The sequence below is a fragment of the Aulonocara sp. 'chitande type north' Nkhata Bay genome, linkage group LG16 (assembly GCF_057382095.1).
Source record: "Aulonocara sp. 'chitande type north' Nkhata Bay isolate Kocher_YH1m ecotype deep benthic linkage group LG16, A_spYH_male_GT1.1, whole genome shotgun sequence".
NCBI classification, from domain to species: Eukaryota; Metazoa; Chordata; class Actinopteri; order Cichliformes; family Cichlidae; genus Aulonocara; species Aulonocara sp. 'chitande type north' Nkhata Bay.
The window spans coordinates 28,782,424-28,805,653 of record NC_141359.1 but is presented as its reverse complement, the minus strand read 5'-3'; the positions used below and the strand labels follow the sequence as shown (position 1 = coordinate 28,805,653).

The 23,230-nt window shown below is 37.2% G+C and overlaps 1 protein-coding gene across 4 annotated transcripts in view; it reads left to right on the top strand.

Annotated features, from left to right (window-relative positions):
• map2 (microtubule-associated protein 2) overlaps positions 1–23,230 on the top strand; it is a 101,268-nt gene that overhangs the window by 23,001 nt on the left and 55,037 nt on the right. For all 4 annotated transcript variants that reach the window (XM_086265874.1, XM_086265873.1, XM_086265876.1 and 1 more), the window contains exons 2-3: positions 5,738–5,790; positions 20,669–20,808. The gene's annotated coding sequence lies outside the window, so the exon portion shown is untranslated. The remainder of the gene's footprint in view (positions 1–5,737; positions 5,791–20,668; positions 20,809–23,230) is intronic.

Below are 23,230 nucleotides of genomic sequence, written 5' to 3'. Positions count from 1 at the left end.
TAGATTAATCCATGTTTACCACAACACAGTTAGGGATGTAACTAACTAGATACCAAGCCAGACTGATTGAGTGAAAATGAAGCTACAGGGATTGTGGTGTAATAAATGAAGTATCAGTGGTGGCTGTAGTGATCTTTGTGTTATTTGTCATTACAGTTGAGGATGGTCACAGACAGTTGTACAGGTTTTGTTTATAATGCATCAAAATGATGCACTATAAACAAAACTGCCTGTCATTTACAGGAAGAAAAAGACCTTGAGGATGTCGATGTCCTCCTATAATAGCTGTTAACTCAATTCAGGTATTTTGAAGATGCAAACCAGAACTAGATCAAATTTGCATGTATTCTCTTTTTTTGTTGCTTAAATCTAATCTCATCACATCATAGTTTATTCCTTTGTTTTGTTTTTTTCTTCCTTTTCAGGGAATTAACTTGTCCTAAGTGGGCATTTCTTCCAGGCTGAAATATACCTGTCATCAGTTCCAATAAAAGGAAATGATGTTTGGCAGCTACAGAGTTACTGGCTAAATTTAGTCCCCAAGACAACTTCTAATTCCCTTTGTTGGGGACTGTTTGGCTGTCTCGGTTTTGATGTGATGGTGATTCATAGTTATTTTGCACCTGGGCCACGAGAGATTTTCTGGGCCTCTGAAAGCACACACACAGGCAGATCCAACACACATCCTGCAAGTAACCTGTTGTGGTTGTAGCTCATAGCATACACAAACACAATGTCTGCTTTAGAGTGGAGCATTTAAAGGAAGCTTACAGGTGAAGCCTGCAGTGCATTTCTTTGTTTTTTAATTGATAAAACTGTGGTTTTGACCTGGAACTTGAACCAAGGTACAGAGAAAAGGCACCAATAAATGCTGAAGTTGGATGTCTTGCAGGTCATACAGCTTCACAACATTCAGTTATGATGCTTTTACATACGGTTTATTTGTAAGTGTTGCTTTGGGAAATAATACAATTTGAACGCTTGTTGGAGCCATTTCCTACTGAAGGTAAAAAGTGAAGCGATTTAAGTCTTATTGCTTGTGACTGATTACAGGGCGTTTTAAATGATGATGGAAATTCAGTCAGAGACTGTGTGATAATGGAAGGGACTGTTGTGTTCATGAGAAGTTGTTTGTTAAGCTTTCATTTGTGACCAGATGCAGACTGGCATTAGTTGGATAAAGCTGTGAAACAAGCGCAGACACTGAATAAATGCTGGCTGACGGGTTTGACTGACACGCCTACTGCATGACAGGGATTTGAGAAGTTAGCATTATAAGTACAAGTGAATAACTAAGAATGGCATGCCATAGCTGTTTTCGTGACAGCTTTAACACATTCATAATTTTGATTAAAAAAGGGAGATTAGCTATAAAAAAAACCCTGCCTATCTCCATCTTTTTGTTGTCTCTCAAACCTCCAGCTTCCTCTTTATGTTGAGCTGTTGTCCTTGGGCACATCTTTCAGTCTGAAAGTCATCTTTCAGATTTGGCAAATCAGTGAATAATATTTTTTAATGGTCACAGATATTTACACTAACTATTGAAATGCCTTATATTTAACGCACACAACTGTGACATTTCTTCTCAGCCTCTTAATGTCGAAAAATGTCGTAGCCACTTCAGCCAAAGTGGGCAAGTAGATGGTATATTGTAACAAAATAACGTTGTGTAAACACAGAAATATACTCACACACATATACAAATGCAACTACAGCTACCAGCAAGGAAACAAATGAAGAAGTCCAGACTCATCTTTAATGCTGAAAAGATTTTTTTTTAACTTTTGAAGTATAGCAAAGTCACATATTTTCTTCCATAATTGCTAATATTACACTGACCTACACATTATAAAATTCAAATGACATGGAGCTTTGTTTTTGCAAAAGTTGAGTGATCCTCAGTGGACATACCAGAGCACGTAGTTGTTGCTGTGGGTGCAGCTTTATGGTTGCTCTACAGCCACTGGGGTAAGAATTATTCGCAATTGCAAAAGCACAACATCAGAGAATTCTCTTTTAATTAGTTAAGGGACTGATGTACCATATGTATGTGTGTGTCTCTGAGTCTGAGAGTGAGAGAGAGGAACTTAACTGTATTTTAGGGCACAGTAAAAAAAAAAAGGGGGGGGGGGTCATTGGTGTAAGTTTTGGAATTGGTGTAATTAAATAATCTCCATAAAAGAGGGAGATAAATATAAACATTGTTTTTCAGAATTTAAAAAAAATCTATTAGCTAAAAGAAAATGAATCAGTAGATTAAATTTGTGACTGAAATCTGCTGCAATGCTGATTTTCATGTATTGTTTATATTTTGTTGTCTGGTTGTTTTTTTGTTGTGATATGAATAACATAGTCAAATTTCTTTTGGATATTACATTGAACATCACCTCTATGTTTGAGGTATCAAGTGACTCATGAGCCAAAGCACATGGTTATAGAATCGCACCTTTAGCTTGTTTAGGGGAGCTTATGCCAAAAGGTGTTGAAAGGAAGACTACACTAGATTGAAACTTTAGGAGTAAGGATATGAATTCTCCAAATGTGGGAGTAGAATAGTTTTTTCCCTCTCTCAGCCATATTTGGAAATTCATTCAGGAATACTCCTGGATATGTTTTGTGCAAAAGCTGCATTTTCTAAGGAATTTTCTAAGAAATATCTGAATCCTTCTGATGAAGGTCTTTCTCCTGAAAGCTATTCTCCCTTTCGGCCCATTCAGCGGCAAGAGTATAAACACTGCCGTCTTTTTACTGTCGTACGTTAATCAGGAGCTTTTGAACCTTTTCCAGTTGTGTTCCATTCATGGGCAGAATATCGTGGCACAGCAGATGTCTGGAGATGGTCCAGTTCAGGTATGGGGGTGGGTAGTAAGATCCCTTTTTAATTTTTCTGGACATGGATTTAATACTCCAGAAGTGAAGGAATCAGTGATGTGTAATCTATGTCTGACAGTACAAAGTTATTCGTGATAACCTGTGAACAGTCTGCAGCAGGGAATTCATAAACAGCATTTCTTTACATTATAGAGTTTCTGGAGATGCTTCTTTGCAGTATTATATAATGGCTGAAATTAATGTAATGACGTGATGAATGAGAATGCAAGTTTTTAAGATGAGTTTTTTCTCTACAGCTCACTGCCCTGACTGTTAACAGGAGCGTGATGAATTCAATGAAGGGACTTTGGTAGGGCTGTTGCTGAGTCATTATTTTCCAATTAGACACTTAGTCAGCGCTTTAAGCCAAATACTCATCTTTTAAGGGATGGCAAGCGGGTTTAAAGTGGAAAGGAAAAAGCTGTTTGATGGTTTTTCCAAATGTACAGCAGTATTATACTTCTACCATACATATTCTTTATTTTGGTCACAAGAAGATAGGATTTTTAGTATCTTTGCTTAACAGCTTGTCACCACTGCCTCCTGGCATTAATGTTGCTCTTCATTATGTCAGGTAGTTAGGTGTCAGGTGATTTTGAGACTGGGTTTGTAAAAATGTATGTTCTTCGATAATTTTACATGCTTTTTACCACAGAAACTGTGATGATTTGACCTTAAAAATAGATTTCACTTAGCTGCATCATAGCTGATAATCATTTAAGCGTGTAGGGCTCCAGCAATAAGATAAGACAAGGAAAGGAAATGGTTTGCAAGAGTACTTTATAAAATAAATAAAATGAATGACTTCTGACACCTTATTTCCAGATCACTAATGAGAATGAAGCAATTTGTAAAGAAAATTCATCAAAAGGGATAGAATATTTGAAACACTATATTTCAAAAAGTATTCGCTTATCTGCCTTCACACATAGGAATTTAAATGACATTCCGTTCTTAATCTACAGGGTTTAATATGATGATGACCCACCCTTTGCAACTATAACGGCTTCAACTCTTCTTGGGAGGTTTTCCACAAGGTGTAGGATTTTGTTTATGGGAATTTTTGCCCATTCTTCCTGAAACACATTTATGGTTTGGTGTTTTGTGGGGTTGAGGTCAGTACTCTGTGCAGGCCAGTCAATTTCTTCCACACCAAACTTGCTCATTGATGTCTTTATTGACCTTGCTTTGTGCTCTGGTGTGCAGTCATATTGGAACGAGAAGAGCCCATCCCCAAACTCTTCTCACAAAGTTGGAGACATGAAATTGTCGAAAATATCGTGGTATGCTGAAATATTAAGAGTTACCTTCACTGGAACTAAGGGGCCGAGCTTAAATCCTGAAGAACAACCCCACACCATAATCCCCCACCACCAAACTTTACACATAAACAATGGAGTCAGACACATATCATTGTCTTGGCACTGCCAAACACAGACTTGTCTATCAGATTGCCAGATGGGAAGTGTGATCTCCATCTGCACTGCTCTAGAGGCCAGTGGTGGGGTGCTTTACGCCACTGCATCCAACGCTTTGCATTGCACTTGGCGATGTAAGGCTTGATTGTAGCTGCTCAGCCATGGAAACTCATTCCATGGCTCTCTACACATTGTTCATATAGTCTTCAGATTATCTCAAGAAGTTTGGAGGTCTTTAGCGATGGACTCGATGTAGAAAGTTGTCGATCTCTTACATGGCCTACCACTCTGTGGCTGAGGTTTTGTTCCCGATTGCTTCCAGTTTATTATAATACCACTAACAATTGACTGTGGAATATTTAGTACCAAGGAAATTTCACAACTGCACTTGTTGGACAGGTGGCTTGCTATCACGTTTCGATGTTGAAATTCACTGAGCTGAGAGCGACCCATTCTTCATATTTCTGACAACATAGTGTATTTCTACTAGAAGTTTTGGTCAAGTTACTTGAAAATAGTAATTAGTTACTAATTACTAATTACTTCTCCAAAAAGTAATCCAGTTACTTTACTGATTACTTATTTTCAAAAGTAATTCATTACTTTATTACTTAGTTACTTTTTAAAAACATGATAAACAACCTAAATATGTTATGAAACAACAAACCTTTCAGCCCAATTCTATTTTTTCTGCAAAATCCATCATATAAAATTGAATCAAATGAAAAAATCTGTTTTTAAATCTTGTTTTATTATTTTTACAGGAAAGTAACAATAATCTAATCACCTTTTTTTTTTTTTTTTTTTTTTTTTTTTTTTTTTTGCAATAGTAATCGGATTACAGATCGGATTTTCTGCCAATCTTTGTCTACTAGTAGGAAGTATTTTGATACTGATGGTTTATGCAGTCTGTTGCTAGCGTAGTGCTATTCATTGCTCTTAACTCATTGCCCTTTTCCGAAGATACCCACAGTAGCCTGTAATGTCCTGGTGTTCTGGTATGTTTGGACTGTGCATGTCAGACTAAAGCTAATTTTTGTGTGTCTGCAAATGGAACTGCAGGTTGTGTGTATCTTTAAGAAGTAGAAAACAGGGAGGCAGACATAGCTGCTAGTCTTTGTGGCTGCAGATGTGCCATCAACAGGCACACACACCCTGATGGGGCCTTCGTTTTTTTTACTGTCTTTTCATCTCTTTCACTCCTGTGCAGGCTCAGCAATTTTCTCACCTATACTTCTCCCCTTTCCTTTCCATCTGTCCCTAAGATGTAGTGATGATGGTGTGTGTGTGTGTGTGTGTGTGTGTTTGTGTTAACGGAGGTGCCACCTGCCACTGCACACCCAAAGTACTGGCAGCCTAATCTAATCTCCCTCCTCCCTCTCTCCCTTCCTCCCTCTTTTTCTCCCCCCACTACTGTTCTTTCCCCTTATCCTCCCTCATCCTTTCAGGTCTCGGATGTTATCCTTTCTTGTGAGCCTCGAACAACATTTCATCTAGCCAGGTGAGCTTCTCAATCTCTCCCCCTTTCTCTTTGTGTTGTCATCTCAGCCTCTGTCTCTTCCTCTCTGTCTCCACCGCATATGCTTTTGGGTGTTGCTGCAAAGATGCTGCGTCACTGTGCCTGTTTCATATGGACACAATTGCTGTTTCAGACCAGTAACAGAAAAAAACAAATGTTTTTCTCTTGTTTCACTTCTTTCTCCTTTTGAGCCACCTTGTCATGCTGGGGAATTGTTTGTGTATGTGTACCTGAATTTGTGAAGGTATTGTTTTTATGATGAATCCAGCAGTCTGTGAAAGTATAACAACATGCATTGTGTATCTGTCATTTGTTCAGTATGTCTGAGAGCATGTGCCTGAAACAACTGTGTGATTAGTGCTTTGTGTGTGTGTGTGTGTGTGTGGACATGTCTAGACGGTCCCAGACAGGCAGTATGACTTTCACGTGGTTAATGTGCAGATTGGAAACGTGCATTATCCCAACTAATGAAGACACTGCAGATTCACTCTGATTGTCAAAAATTACTTCTGCTTTCAAGTGTTGTCAACTGGTATCCAATTGGATGCCACTAATTGAAAAGTTGGAAGAAAAATAAATGATGAAATCACCAACCTCAGCTTTTATCTTTTTTATCCAGTTTTGGATGAAGCAGTATAGCTACGGTGGCCCTGAGAGGTCAAATGCACTACTTAGGAAAAAATAAGTAAATAGAAAAATGCTGCAAAAGCCAAAAGAAAAAAATTATGAAAGAAAATGGAAGTGTTTTTGGGAGATAATGATGTGATGAAACAGCTGCAAACATCACAAGCTAACAGTAGCAAACATGAATCAAATAGACACACATCACCTGCATTTCACTGTCTGTTTCGAATCTCAGTGTAATCCTTTGCATGTTTTGCTTTCTGTCACTTCCGCAGCTTGTCTGTCAAGTTATCATGTCCCAGAGACACTTCAGCTTTCCTTTGTGATTTTAAAAACAATGCATGTGTGTGTGTATGTGTGTGTGTGTATGTATGTATATGTATGTATATATATATATATATATATATAATTGAAGTCATTTTGATGTAGTAATTATTTCAGTGGTGTAATGAAGCTTCCATACAGTATATCCCAGCTGTTCACTAGCTTTAACTTGACTATTTAACATTTCAGAAGCAACACATCAATATCAGAGATTAATGATTTAACACTACAATACAATACTACAATTTGACCCTATCACACAACAATAGCAACAATGGCAGAGAAGTAATTTCTTAAAGAAATTATTAAATTTTTAATCCAAATTTTTGCCAAAATTTTCAAGTATTTTGGCTAAATAGGTATTCAAAATAAATGTTTAGGGGTTTTATTAGTTTTAAAAATTATTTACATTATTTCTTTCAAAATTGTAAACTTAAAATATGCATTAAAATTCACTAATTCATAGTTTGCTAATTGGTTAAACATAGAGAACTATAGTGGAGTCCAAATTCCAGAAAACATTGGCTGTACTGAACAGTGCTCAGTGATTTTCATCGTTTTAAACATGTTTTTAGTGCTCTTTCAATTCACTGCAGTTCGTTGTCTATGATTACTTCTGTTTTCTTCATCTTAGAGGCTATGCTCTAGGACCAAGAACATGACAAGCACAAACAAGTGTAGCTCACACTACTGGATGTACTAACATGTATTTTTTTTACACTGCCCTATGTTTGGCAGCTAAAGACTACCAGCACACCAACAAGACACTGTCATGCCAGATACTAAGAGCAATAACTCGCTTTGCTCAAGGCTTATCATCACTGTCAGTTCAAGACAACCAGCAAATAAAGGTTTTTTAAAATAAAAAAATGCTAGATAACTGTTATCAAATGATCAAACATCAAAGTGTTCTTATGCAGTGTGTCTTGAAGTTAAATTGATGTATTTTGAATCAGTTTCAAAGATATTAGGAAAAAATACAACTGAAAAAGATGACATAGTTGTTTTTTTTTAAATGTTACACAAACAGAGTCTTTGTTGTCACTGGTCATCAGTCGGTTACTGCCACCCTGTCAAATATAGTGAAATTACAGCATTCAGGCCTCTTCTGTTTTTGAACACTTTATTTGCAGGGCTCGCAAAATCGCTAGCCCAACGTCCCGGGGCTAGCGATTTTTCCAGTCGGGCTACCAAAAACTAACTCAGCCCTGCCCGTCGGGCTATCATAGGAAGGAAAATATATGTCTATGCTTTTGCATTCTTTCGCCAATGTAGCTGAGTAATTATGTCATTGGCATCGGTGAGCCACTGTCAATATGTGACATATTGAAATCGCGTTTGAATTTGCGCTTGTTTTTTGCTTTCACTTTCATTTTGTGATTGCACGAAAGGTGTGTAGAGAGCAGCAGCACTGATTGGTGAGTGACGATTAATTGCGCACCAATTCCTCTGACATCGTCTTATCACTCATTAGCTTACTATTCAAACATGACAAGTGAAATCTCTCGCAGCAAGCTTAAACATGTGAGAGGTTGAGTGCGCAAAGAATCGCTGACCGTTATGTAAGTACGTGTATAAAAGCAGCAGGATTTACGCTGGTATTTTAGTTCTGCTCAGCCAAATAAGACAGGTCAGGGTGAAGAAGGGGCAGCCAAAGAAAAGCTTACCACAAAACGGAATTTATGACAAATCAGACTATGAGGCAAAAACAAAGCGCAGCTTTTTTTGGTTTCATGGACAAAAGAATTTCTGTGGCTGGAATATGACAAGCTAAATAACATGATGTTCTGCCAGGTGTGTTGTGAGTTTCATTTGATTTCTGAGTCGACAAGCGCCTTTGTTACTGGGACTAGTAATTTTAAGAAAGACCCCATTACAACCCATGAGAAATGCAAGAAATGTATTATTGCCCAGTCTGCAGTATCTTTCCCAGAACAAACAGCAATTGCAAAAAACATACTAAAAATAAACCAAGCACAACAAGAACTCCTGAAAAATCTGTTTAGAACAGCGTGCTATATTGCAAAGAGTGAACAACCATTGGCAAAATTTAGCAGTCTTTGCAAACTTCAAAAAGCAAATGGCCTTGGTTTCACTTACTTCTTACCCGTGACTTCAGTGGAAATTTCAGATTCAGGATCTGACACAGACTGATTCATGTTCTACACAGTTCTTACAAGTTAATAGAAATTTCTGTTCCATTTGAACCAAGTATTTGAGTTGATGATTGTAATTTTTATACAGTTGTTGTGATTTTTATTTTAACAATTTTTTTTGATTAATTTTTGTTTCCATTACAATATTATATTGTAATGGAAACAAAACATTTTTTTGTCTGTGTAAAATTGAACCTACAATGCAGTCACATTTGTAAAAACCAGGACATTTAAAGCATAAAACCACTGTATGTAACAAATTTGTGAACCTTTGCTCTAAGCAGTTTTCTCCTTACTGACAACACACCAGTGAGACTCATATTTAATTATTTATTCACTCTAACTGGCTACAGGTGACAATTTTCACTGCCACCTTTAATGCTGCTGTTTCTACAATATTCATAGCCGTTCAATCAATAATAATCATTCAGCTCCAGGGTCTACGTTAGTGTTTCTCACTTCCTCTTGCACTCTCTTCTAGAAACAAACACACACACACACACACACACACACACACACACACACACACACACAGACAACAATCAGTATGGCTGAGCAGGGTAATGTTTGTCAGTTTCCGTGTATGTTCAAACACAATGAGAACACCTGATGTGAAAACATGCAACCCTTCTGCACGTCTCGCTTTCCCTGCTGTCACCATGAGGGGAAAACGTTAGTGGCATTTCCCAGCAGGTCTGTTTGACCTTCTCTCGTTTGTTTAGCCTCTACTTTCTCCTTTGCTCCATCACAATTTGGTGGCTAAACCAGAAAGTCAGGCAATCCTTACCAGAGAATGTTTCACTTACATATTATGTTTTATAAGGGAAACATTCTCAGTTGTGTGTCACAAAGTTGAACAAAAATATTAAAAACTCGCCCGCATCAGGATTACCACAACAACTGCAGAGATATGGATCAGCTTTTGATCGATACAGAGCACAAGAAGTGCTGGAACCTTTATAAAGTCCAGGATTTGGCTTACTAAGGTCTAGGGAACAACCAGTAGTGAACTCACTTAACAAAGGCCACATATATAATAATGTAAAGCTACATAACATAACATTTGAAAAAGTAATAATGGCCTTTCATTTGATTTTAATGTTAATTAAATTAATGTTAAATTAGTCACTTAGAATCAGCAACCTTAATAGTTATGATAAAGAATTGATGAAGTCTGTAGCAATATGTTGTGAGTGGAGGTTACTGTAGACAGGGAGAGAATGTAATGTTGGTATTGTCAGCCACTGCAGCAGTGACGTAATGGCCCAGACTCCCTCCATTCCTAAGGCTAGACTCTTTTATTTTCTTTCTTTCCTTGTCTACCTCTCCCCTGCATCTTTTCATCTTTTCTTCTCTTCATATCTAATTTACTCATTCTGGATTTCCACTTTCGTGTTCTCAGCTCTCTTTATCTTCATTTCTTTCTTTTGTTGTCAGGGTGCTCATCCATATTAACAAGAATTGTTATGAAATGCACATAAATGAAAGGATGAGATATTCTGCACGAAAAAATTTGTGTTTTCTTTGTTTTTGTGCACTTTGTGGTGCCTTTGTAAATTACTACCAGAACTGTGTTGGTTGCGGTTTTTAGAATCCAGAAAGTTTAAATTTGATAGATAGTTGTTTTTATGCTTTATTTTATGGTAACAGTTTGGCCACGAAAGAAAATTGCTTCCTACATGGAAAGACTGGCGTTGAAAGGATCTTGTCTGAACATTTCTAAACATTTTATTTTAGGAGCAAATGAAATGACATATTTATCTGCACTACTCTGTGCAGTTTTATGGTCACATAAGTCATATGACATGCTGTTATAATAAACCATGTGTGGTTTAATGGGTCACAGATAAAGTCTTGAGATGTTTGGTCTCTGTCCCCGTAAGAGGAATTGAAACTGTTCACACATCTGTTCAGTCAGAGTCACTGACCTCAAATCTGAGTAAAATTCAATTTAAAGTAATTTTTTTTAGTTAAATTAGGAAAATGAATCAATCTGCTTCCAATCAGTCATAGCATCAAAAATCACACCCATCCTTCAAATCTAGCTGTCTAAAATGTGATGAATAAGATTATTATTATTTTATTTATATGCCATTGTTCAGTAAGATAGAACAACTATTTAAGCTCTCTTATTTGTAAGAGGTCACATTGACAGATGGATCTGCATATTTGTGATTTGGCACAGACATTTACACTCAATGCCCTTTCTGATGCAACCCTCAGGGATTTGCACGTCCAAACCACATGTGTTAGGTTACACCATGGAGCCGCGTTGTTGTTCAGTCAAAACATGTTGATTTTTTTTTTTTTTTTTTTTTTTGATCGGTGTCTACAGTATGATGTCAGTGTGCCTTTTAGGACTGCAAAAAGTTGAATGGTATAGGTAACATGAACAATTCAGTGTTTAATTTTTATTACAAGTCATATTGTCACTTCCGTTTTGAACAGTGGTTGTGCACATCACCGTGTTTCCTTACAATTATATCTAATTAATACATTAGATGTATGTGGATGCTGGTAAAACATTTGTTGCTTATTGAATTACCATAAAAACGTTGTTGTCTGCCACCTGACACCAGCACTTCTAATTAAGTCTCGAAAATAAAGCAAATAGGTATTGTGTTTGAATTCAGGCTTTAAAGCAGATTATATATATATATATATATATATATATATATATATATATATATATATATATATATATATATATTAGGGAGAGATAGATAGATATATCTGAATATGACAGCATTACAGTTAAGACAGATTGAATGGGCTAAAAGAGCTCTCCATTTAATGAAATGCATACAATTTTTTCATGGGGGAAATAATTAATGGATAGATGGTGAAATCACAAAAAGGAAATTCATGTATCAAGTCATACACTTTGCATTGAATGACAGTTATCATTGAACTGGATTGTCTGATGGAAAATGAATGAAAAAAATGAATTTATAATTGAAAAACCCTTATACGTCACACTATCTCATTCACTTATTTACATAAAAATAAAACATAAGTCTCTTATTGACTTAATTACACATTTTTACTCTAATAACACAGAAGTTGTGCTGTCATTGTAGCCGATAATGTCAGCTGGTGTCAAAGAAGATAAAATCTTTTTCTGTGCTGGTAGTTGTTCGTTGTGTTTGTTGTCTTAATTTTTGCAGTGTTATCAATGCTGTAGTTTGGGTATGTGCATGAACACACACACCTTTAAATGAACAGAGAAATTCATACTTTCCCATTAGGCCACAGCACCCGCTATTTCTGAGGGGGAGCAGGTTAATGAGGAGAGGGATGATAAATGAGGGGCTAATGAAGAAGAATAATCACTATGTTCAGTTTAAGCTCTGGGAAATTTCTGTTAAATGGCACAGTTTTTTCATTTTAGATATCAATTACATATATATGCATATGTTGCTTTTCTCAAGCTGCCATCCCAGCACAGTAAGGTAGCTGGACATATCCATTCATCTCATACAGCTTACCACAAGTTCTAGATGTCCTGTCTTAAACGAACAAATGGCTCATATTCAGTAGATTTTGAGGAGGCCTTCTGAGCATCATTTCCATTGACCTGAATTAACTTGAGGGTTATTTCTCAAAAATAAAATGTGAGCCTCCTCTGGAAATGTTGCAGGATCATAAAAATGATTTGTTAGCAATCTTTGCAAGAGAGGTGAAGAAACTTTAATCAAGATTGAGGTGATGGACCAACTAACTTTGTCACTTCTTGAGTTTTTTGAGGTTTCATAGATTAGAATAGAATAGAATAGAATTCAACTTTATTGTCATTGCACATGCACAGGTACAGGGCAACGAAATGCAGTTTGCATCCATCCAGAAGTGCTTTAGTGATATAGATATATTAGCAATAGTATAGATATGTAAGTATATTACAGAAATGGGTCTTATGGTATGTTATAATGTACACGGTATGAGGTATGTTGTGAATATTCTATAACTATAAGTATGTACAGGCTGTAGTGAGTACAAGCTATGTACAGACTATGAACAGGATATAAATATGAAAAACTATACAGAATATGAAATAAATAACTTTACAGAATCTGGGATATACAGCTATACAGAAATGGGAACTATGCAAGTTGTAAACGGTTGTAGGATTAAAAATTATCGAATGTACAGAATGATTATTTACACAGAGCTATACAGTAGTGCAGTTAAGATAAGTGAGATATAATTCCTACAGAGGCTATATAAAGTGCTAGTGGTTGTGAGTGGTGGTTCAGTCCATGTTATTATTGTGTTTGAGGGTACAGTTGTCCATTGTGGGTGTGTGTATGTTCAGTCCATGTGTTAACGTGGGTCAGATGTCAGGAGGCAGAGTTCAGGAGTCTGACAGCTGTGGGGAAGAAGCTGTTCCGGTACCTGGTGGTCTTAGTCCGGAGGCTCCTGTAGCGCCTCCCAGAGGGCAGGAGGGTGAAGAGTCCATGTGATGGGTGACTGGGGTCTTTGATGATTTTCCCAGCCCTTTTCAGACACCGCTTCCTGTAGATGTCTTTTATGGCAGGAAGTGGTGCTCCGGCGATGCGCTGGGCAGTTTTCACGACCCTCTGCAACGCCTTCCGGTCCGAGGCAGAGCAGTTCCCGACTGTTATACAGTTGGTCAGGATGCTCTCGATGGTGCAACGATAGAAGTTCACCAGGATGTCTGAGGACAGGTGGTTCTTCCTCAGAGTCCTCAAGAAGAAGAGGCGCTGGTGAGCCTTCTTGACCAGCTTGGAGCAGTTGGTCGTCCAGGTGAGATCCTCGGAGATGTGGACTCCCAGGAACTTGAAGCTACTCACACGCTCCACAGCCGTCCCCTTAATGTGGATGTGGGTCAGCATTCCTCCTGTAGTCCATGATGAGCTCCTTGGTCTTCTCGGTGTTAAGCAGCAGATTATACACAGGTTCCACCATACCTACACAATACACATAGGTCTGCTTTGATACTGTACTCTATAAGAGTTGTTCTGCAGAATCATACAGGCAGGAGTAAAGACCTTAACCTGCAGAGCATACACTCATTAAAAATTAAAGCTTTACATAACCATACGATTCACAATCGAACCTACTGGGAGCCAATTTTACAGTATTACTGAATAATCCAAGACTCAGAAGATTTTTTTTTTCCTGAAAGCTCTTGCGGCATCAGCACATACATTTCGACTCCTCGCACCAGTCCATTCACAATAAATGAGATTCTTGCATTTTCAAAGCAGGAAGCAGCAAGCTTGGTCAGTTGAAACACACACATGCATACGCACAAACATAACCCCCTACAGATTGCACAAAATGTGGGCTGACAGGTAGCTGCTGGATGTGCAGTCCCAGGAGACAGAACAAAGCACTTTCATTTTGTGTGTGTATGCTTAATCAGTATGTGTGTATTTGCAGGATCAGAATGTGTGATCATTCTGTGTGTGTGTGTGTGTGTGTGTGTGTGTGTGTGTGTGTGTGTGTGTGTGTGTGTTTTATAGGTACAAGGTTCATTTTGTGTGTGTATGCTTAATCAGTATGTGTGTATTTGCAGGATCAGAATGTGTGATCATTCTGTGTGTGTGTGTGTGTGTGTGTGTGTGTGTGTGTGTGTGTGTGTGTGTGTGTTTTATAGGTACAAGGTTACATAAGAAGGAAGCTAAAGTGACCTTCACTGAGAGGAAAGAAAGTAGCTTAAAGGGATGAGTCCAAAACTCTCATGGGCTCACTCTATAGAGTGCGTATTTGTGTGTGTGTATGTAGAAGACTGTGTATGCTGGAGGTGTACACAAGTAGGTTATGGGTTGGTCACAGGTAGTTGTCATTTGTGGATCAGAGAGAAACATCTATTAGAAATTAACACAGCTACGATCAACAGTACACAGAACAGATAGGGCGATAGATAGATAGGCGATAGGGTGTGATGGAGGCCAATGATCCACTGTGGCTGTTGGCGCTGCGCTTCCACAGGCCGCTGGTGTAGAGACTTATTCCTGTTAATGACAACAAGGAAGCAAGACGAACAGCAATTTTACTTGCTAGCAAGGGAGGCTGGTCGGAACCAGGCTCTTGGAGCTAAACGCTACTCACCTGTCTCCTAGCCAACTCCAAATAAACAGCCTTCCTTGCTGCCTTTTTATTGAAAACAGTTACAGTACACACAAGCACCACCCATTGTAAAAAAAACAAAAACAAAAACAAACAACCCTTATGGTCACAAAAGATAAGGTACTGTGCGTGTATGTGTGTGTATGTGTGTGTGCATGCCTGTGCGAGAGTGTGTGTATGCATGCGTTTGTGTGTGTTTGTGTTTGGAGGTGCGTTTGTGTGACCTCCTGCTTACCAAAAGGATCATAAAAGCAGGAAGCTTACAGAACCCTCACATAGATTTGCCTATTATAAAATACTATAGCCTCCCCCACCAACAAACTGGCTGGAGAGTTGGTCAGAAACAAAGGAATGTCTCCGATCTGATCCTACAGTTTGAACTAAGACTTACAAATTTAAGTAACACAATGACAACATTTAACAATTTGACTCCAACAGTGGCGACCCCTAAAGCGAGCTGAAAGAAGTGGAACAACTGAAGAATTGCATTACCACTATTTATTATTCCAGTATTGAGCCTCACATTTTTAATAATTTAAAAGTAAGCCTGGATTTATTTGTGATAGAAAGTAGTGCAATTGCAGGTTTTGGGGCCAGTGTGACTCAGGAGGTAGAACAGGTTGTCTACTAATCATGACAGTTGGTGGTTTGATGCCTGGCTTACCAAGTCCACAAAGTATCCTTGAGCAAGATGCTAAACCCCATGGAAGCGTACGCATGAATGGTTAGACTACACTCAAATAAAAATGCTGAATGAATGGGTGAATTAGACTTATTCTAGAAAGCTTTGAGTGCTCAGCTAGAATAGAAAAGTGCTGTTTAAGTACCATACATAAGTACCAGAACTATTTTCCTCAACTTAGAGTAAAGAATGAGTGGGTTAGAAATTAATTGGAACTTTTAGATAGAGGCTTGGAACGCTGGTTTCAGAGAGGACAGACAATGAGCTTGTTGTTATCAACCATTTATTTAATGGAAATGGGTTATGGCTTTTCTTCCATCTCTAACCCAACTTTAAAAAAAGCACTAACAAATGAGACAATATGTAAAAAGGTTCATTTGTGGATTAGAGTCAGGTGTGTTTAGAAATCAGACCTTTCTTAGAGGGCAGGGTAGTAAGGTCAATAAATAAATAAATAAATTAATTAATTCTCTATTTTCCAGAAGCTAAAGATTATTATCAAAGGAATGTATGTGACAGTACCACAAGAGATGTTATTATCTTTAGAAAGAATGATAGAGAGTTGAAGAGTGGTAATGGGGACTCACTTTTATTCTTAAATCTTTTATTTTGAAATTCTTTGTTGTATCCGTTGTAAAGTAAATCCAGTGATGCTGGTTACAGTGATGGTATTCCATCTACAACATACACCATATGTAATTTACTCTTATCATGTTATACCCTGAAGTGGAGTGATGTAACACATATTCTGTTATGTTTATGTGTGAAATACGATTATAGAAAATGCAAAAGCCAGTTTGTGTATTGGAAACACAGATTTAAGTGCCTTTGTTAGTAAAAGGAGGAAATCCCTTTACAGCTTTTTTTAAAGTGTTCTTTGAAAAAAAATCACTCACTACTACAAAAAAATTGAAAACAACAAAAAAGATCTTTTTTCATTCTAATCATTGGTCAGTTGGTGCTTTGCACTCAAAAATCTACTGTACAGTACAAAAGGGGGAAAAGGACAACCCTAGTGGAGTAAACACCATGGTGTGATTTAGACCTTTGATGCTTGGCAAACACTATAACATCTTAATGGACTAATTGGTGAGTGTGGCTGCCAGAGACTGGCAGTGTCTCCAGAGCTTCACCAGACCTGGTTCTGGCTTCTTTGTTGTCTGAAGCTGTGTCACTACAGTTCAAAATCATACCTACCCCAGTCTTACACCAATGGTTTGTCTTATTCGGGGGGTTTTTTTGTCTCACTGTTAATGAGTTATTTCACTTCAAGGCATTTCATTTGCATTTTTATTAGAAACTCTTGACCATACATAATTGAAGCTAGATGGGTTGATCATGTAGGGCAGCAGAGTACATCTCACAATAAGAATCTGTTTATACAGGCTATACACTTAGTAGTTAACTTTTAATAGTTGCTTGTGTCATGTACATTTGCTAATGGTGTATTGGGTTGTTGTTTTTTAAGCAATTGAAAAGACTTTTAAACTATACAAAAACACGTAAGCTGAGGGGTAAGAGTGCATACCACATGGCTGCAGATGCCATCAGCTGAGTGTCCCAGTTGAATCTTGCTTCTGCACTTTTCCTGTATCTTTAACTGTGTAAATGAATATTTGCACAGAGAACACAAAGGCTTGTCCAAGGTCATTGTTTGAGGTGTGACTCACATGTGACCCTTAGCTGCTAAGCTGAGGCACGAATAAAAAATGTGTTTCCTGCTTTTTGTAAGTGTTGTTTTCGTATCTTTGAGGCTTTGACTCTCTTAGCCGAAGGCCGTCACTGATTTCAGTTCGGGCACTCGCCTTTTCTGTTGTCCACAATGTACAACAACTGAATAAGCAGAGTAGAGATACTACATGCATTATGTAGAAAATGTATGAACTAGTAAATTAAAAAAATGCACTAATACACTACTTACTACTACTTCATTAACTACTTCATTAACTTTGTGAGATTTTACTGGGAGGTACATGAAACAGGTATTCAATAGAAGACCCTTAGTTGACCCTCTTTTTCAGTGTATCCCATCCTTTTTTTGTACAGTTAATTTGTTTGTGGGTTTGTTTGTGGGGTTTTTTGTGTCTATGTTGTGTGCTATCTTTAGTCATCAAATTTCTGATAAGTGCAATTGGCAAATATACAGAATTTATTTAATGTGTCTGAGTATGAAAAATGTTACAGCAAATTCAGTCAAACTGAAAAAATAAAGTAAATAGCGAAATATGAAAATGATGCAGGAGGTCTGCAGCACTGCTTGTAGGCTTTTGAATCAAATCTAAGTTTTGTTTAGTAATTTTACCAACTTCCAAGCCTTTTTAATAAATTGTGACCCTACCTGCCATTCCCCATGTTTTACATATTACAGACATACAGTACTACCATACTGTTTACTATGCCTATATATTTAATATTGGCTTCAGTACCAGGCTGTATATATATTTTTTCCATATTGTAAACAAATATTTTTAAAAAAGCCACAAATGTCAATAACACCTTCACCTTGTGGCTATATTGTCACAACCAAACTGAATTGCAGTTTAGAAAAAGGAAAAAAAAAAAGCCTATTTGTCACAATGGAGTTAATGAAAGCACTGATCACTGCAATGTTTTGTTTTGGGGGTTTTTTTTGTCAGATGAGATGTCTTTCTGCCATTACAATATTGGTTCTACCCTCAACATGTTCATGCATTAGCTGATTGCTTTGCATTATTTACCAAAGTAATTATCAGCACAGTTTGAGTGTGCATAGAGGCTAAGACAGTTATGCAAGCTGATGGTGCTATTTAAATTGCAGGGGGTTAATTTAATTATATACTGGGGGAAAAAAGATATTAAAAAAATCTATTTTGGACACTATTAAAGACAACATGCTACCAATAGAGATGTATCTACAGTTCTATAAATTGATTAAGGTGTTAATATCACTGATTTATATTTGCTTAAAAGCACTTGCTTGATCATTGTCATATATGATGCTTATGATTTAGGTTTCCATCTGTTTTGCATTCAAATGATTTAAGTCTCTTGTGATCTACCTATATCAATCATTGAGAGTATACAGTACTTTAACGTATAGTAATATACAATAAAAAGAAATGCTGAATAGCTTTGTACATAACAGGCATTTGATTAGCTGTATTTGCTTTTTTGTTTGCAGTAATGCTGTAATCAGAACTAGTGATAGTTGTGATAAAAAGGGAAAAAAATTGCAGGGAGCTGTAGTTATGCCCATTTGTAGATATATCATTAGAGCAAAGCTGTGGGTAGAAGTGTTGTAGATTTGTGTAGCTTCCTTAAGAAATTGAAAAAAAAAACTTTTTTACACACTGATTACAGATTTTACACACAGTATTGCATTCTAAAGTTCATTTTGAAATTGAAAACATTCTCACAAATGCAGCCTATATAACTCATAATGACAGATTTGGTTAGTTTTTGTTAGATTTGTTATCTGAAACATAATAAAAAATCAGATTTAAAACTACATATTCAATTTACTACATACTTGCTACTTACTAAATCAGTGCATATTCTTGCCCCCCCCCCCCCCCCCCCCCAAAACAAACAAAAAAACAAGCAAACAAACTCATGCATTTTGTTGGCTGTATACTTTAGTTTGCTGTAATTGCTAAGAGCTGAAAAGTCAACTGAGCTCCAGGCGAGTACAGTCTGCAGTTTTCATTGATGATCTGCCTTCCTTCTGACAAATCTCCCTGTGTCTGCTGTCGAAAATAGGACCAGCTTATTCCTTTTTATCTAGGAGTTCCACATACAGAATGTTTTAGCCTTTGCCCAGAGATGCCCTGTAAAATATAGCTACATATTTAGCTAGAATATAAAGTAATAGGTTTGGAGTGTGACTGTTTTTGAGGTTGTGGACAGGTGTCTTTTATACTGATAACAAGTTCAAACAGGTGCCATTAATACAGGTAACAAGTGGAGGACAGAGGAGCCTCTTACAGAAGTTAGTTACAGGTCTAGTTACAGGTCTGTGAGAGCGAGAAATCTTGCTTGTTTGTAGGTCACCAAATACTTATTTTCCACCATAATTTGCAAAGTTCTTTAAAAAAATCAGTGAATGTGAATTTGTGGATTTTCCCCCCCTAATTTTGTCTCACACAGTTGAGGTATACATATGATGAAAATTGCAGGGCTCTCTCATCTTTTTAAGTGGGAGAGCTTGCACAGTTGGTGGCTGACTAAATACTTTTTGTCCTACTGTACATTGCAGAGCAATATCCTATAAACATACAAGTTTGCATCCAGATATGCTTTTCATTTTTAAGGAATTTGGAAAAAGAAAAAGCTCACTTTGAGATTGTGGGCTGTGTAGATTAAAAAGGGTAATTTTACTGATTTTATAATTACATGGAAAAAGTATAAAAAAGTGAATGTACTTTAGAAGCATTTTTGTTCTTGCCCACTGTGATGATTAATAATTTCACCACATCACTACGTATCCATCTGGGTTTAGTACACAAACAAACTGTAGTAGTTTATATGCAAATTATTTCTGCAATGAATGTTCAGTGATTAAGCCATTTACTCTGTTTGTTATGCATCATTTATATGAATAGAATGTGTCTAATGCAGCAGCTCTAAAATAAAAACCTCTTTTGTGTCAAGTTTGTCTGTAAGCTGCTTTTGCAAGATCTCGTTTGAATTATGTGGACATTTTGGAAGCTGGAGTTGCTGTTACTGCTCAGTTACATTGCATGAGTTAAACACAGGCGTGGGAAAATAGTAGAAATATCTGTGTTTCTATGCTTGGATGTGCTATTGTCCTAGTTTTGACTATTACTGTGGCAACTTAGTGGTTAATTTCAATACATCATGTCATATCATGTCACACACAAACATTTTTTATTTTTTGGGACAGTCAAATAATTCTAAGAACAAAGAAAACATTCACAACTGCAGACAAATAGAGGCTTATGTAATTCAAATAAGTACTGATCTTGTTTTTCTTAACTTACAGGTGCAACAAAAGGGCCTGTCGCACTTGGCTTTCTCTATTCTTCTGACAATCTCTACGTCAGTCTTTTGATAGTGGGAGAGAAGATAGTTTCTCTGGATCCAGCCTGACTCCTATTCCAAAGTTCCATCCCACCTAATCAGGTAATGACTCCGCCGTATGTGTAAACAAACATAATGCCAGACTTGGTAGCTGGTTTTTTTTGCTGATTTTTAAATTGGGCCCAAATGATTAGAAAAAAATAGTATGCAGAGAAAGATATGCGTGCAGTAAGGCCCAGGCTCCTGGTTCTGTTCTGGAACTGTCAAAATCATTGCTGTCGGTATGATAATGATTAAAAAGTAAATTGTTACTTTGAAACAACTCACCATATCTAAACGAATTAAGCCAAAACCAGCCAAACCTCATCTACTATCGTGCTAAGCCTGTTCAGAATCAAATTCATCTATTCAAACATACAAGATGAATAACTGTCAAAAAGAGGAAAAAGAAACATTTACAACAAGAGAGAGCTGGAGAGAAAGAATGCCTGTTACCTCCACAGATGAAATGGCTGTGTGGGTGGATGTACATGTGAGTGCAGGCTGCTAGGAGCTATGAGTGGGAAGTGGGTACTGAGTGGGAAGAGAAGAGCTGCTTTAGTGAGACAATCAGCACCAAGACCCACTGAAAAGCAGTCACGCTTTCATGGCTTTTCTTTGTTTTCCGTGTTCCAGGTAGTGAGGTTGGCTATGGATGATTGGTAAAAGTGTCTGTCTGTATAGAGCATGTTTGTATGTATCGAGGTCAGCTGATGGTGTGTCCCATTATTTCTCACATAATCATGATGTCGTTTTATAGAAGACTCCATAGAAACAGGATAAAATAGACTCACTGGACAAAAAAAATATTGTTTAAAAGTGACAGTAAGCCTCAAGAACTCATGTAAATGGACCTGCTGCTTTATTTTGGTTTCGGCTGGTGTATGCCACAATATGATTCACATATATTGTGTAAACAACAAAAACAAAATGCTTATGTGCACGTATGATAGGCACTATTTTGGAGTATTTCTAGTGGAAAGGGACACTGCATATGTATACATATTCACTTTTTATATATTGCGCATTTAAGCATTTGTATCCAGTAGTAATGACAACATTGTTGTTGTTTATATAGAGAAGTATTATTTCATGCTGTTCAACATGTTTTTTTTGCTCGTGCGCCAAAAATCACAAGTCTTTGCTGCAGCATTTAGTCTGCACCTACAAAAGCCTACAAAACGTCAGGTGCTGTAATAAGGTCTTAAAAACCTGATAAAGCTGATATAAGATAGGTCTCTTTTTAGGTTTTAGAAAAAAGGCATTATTAAGAAGAAAAAACCCCACAGTGCTGATGAATTTTAACATTTTGGTTTCTTCTGTGAGTTTTCTACAACTTTTACAACAATTATTCCCCAAATCTGAAAGTACTACCTTGATGCATTTTTATGCATAATTAGAAGCTTTTACTTAGGAAACTGAATAAAACTGTGTTACCCATGCTAAAGTATAGCCAGCCGTGTGACTGCCAAGTGTACTCTGCCATATAAAATACTTCTAAAGGTACAGTTATACACTCTTGGAAAGCTGAGAGTTAGATGAGAGGATTCACCAGTTGCCAGTTTGTCTGAAGACTGAAAAACCCGGAAACAGCTACGTTTGCTCAAGTGGTGACCTGCAGTTACCGTATTCCTTTGAAGAGCTACTTGACGCTGGCTTCAAAAGTTAGCCAGTCTCGTTTCTTCCTGTTAAAGGGAGTTTTTCCTTCCCTCTGTTGCCAAGTGCTTCCTCACAGTGGGTCATCTGATTGTTGGGGTATCCTCTGTATTATTCTAGCGTCTTACAATATAAAGCCCCTTGAGGGGACTGTTGTTGTGATTTGGCACTATGTAAATAAAATTGAATCAAATTGAATTCTAATTATCGGGTCAATAAAATTTATCGATGCAGCTTGCTATTATTAGCTAATAACCTAGCGTTTCATATTCCAGAATCCCAGAATCAAGACTGCAAATGACATGACAGCTAAACCAGAAGCATCAAAATATGGGGTTCACAATCCAGCGGGCAATCTTTCAACAAAAAAGTTATATCTCATCTGTCAAGTATCAAAACTCCTGTTTTATGGAGTTATGAGTGGGAGCAGTTTCCAAGGATTTACTGGTCGTAGCCAAGAAGTAATCTGGCACATAACCCCCTACCAATGAATTGCTATTGTGATAAGTTTTGTTATATATATATATATATATATATATATATATATATATATATATTTATTTATTTATTAGGGGTAGTGTCCCTTTCAACTGACTTGCTGTAAAAAAATGCTAGTTTTATATTATATTGATTTCCCCTCATATCAGACTATTTGTTGAACAACTATGTGTATGATCTCGTTCTCTAATAACTGCGCGCTTAACACGTCTACTCGCATTCGACCTTGAACATGCAACATAAAAGAGCGCACATACTTAGGGACACAAGAGCTTGAATCCCTAGCCTCTCTTGCTCTCAGGCTTCTGCAGCTAGATGGCCCTCAGAGGAG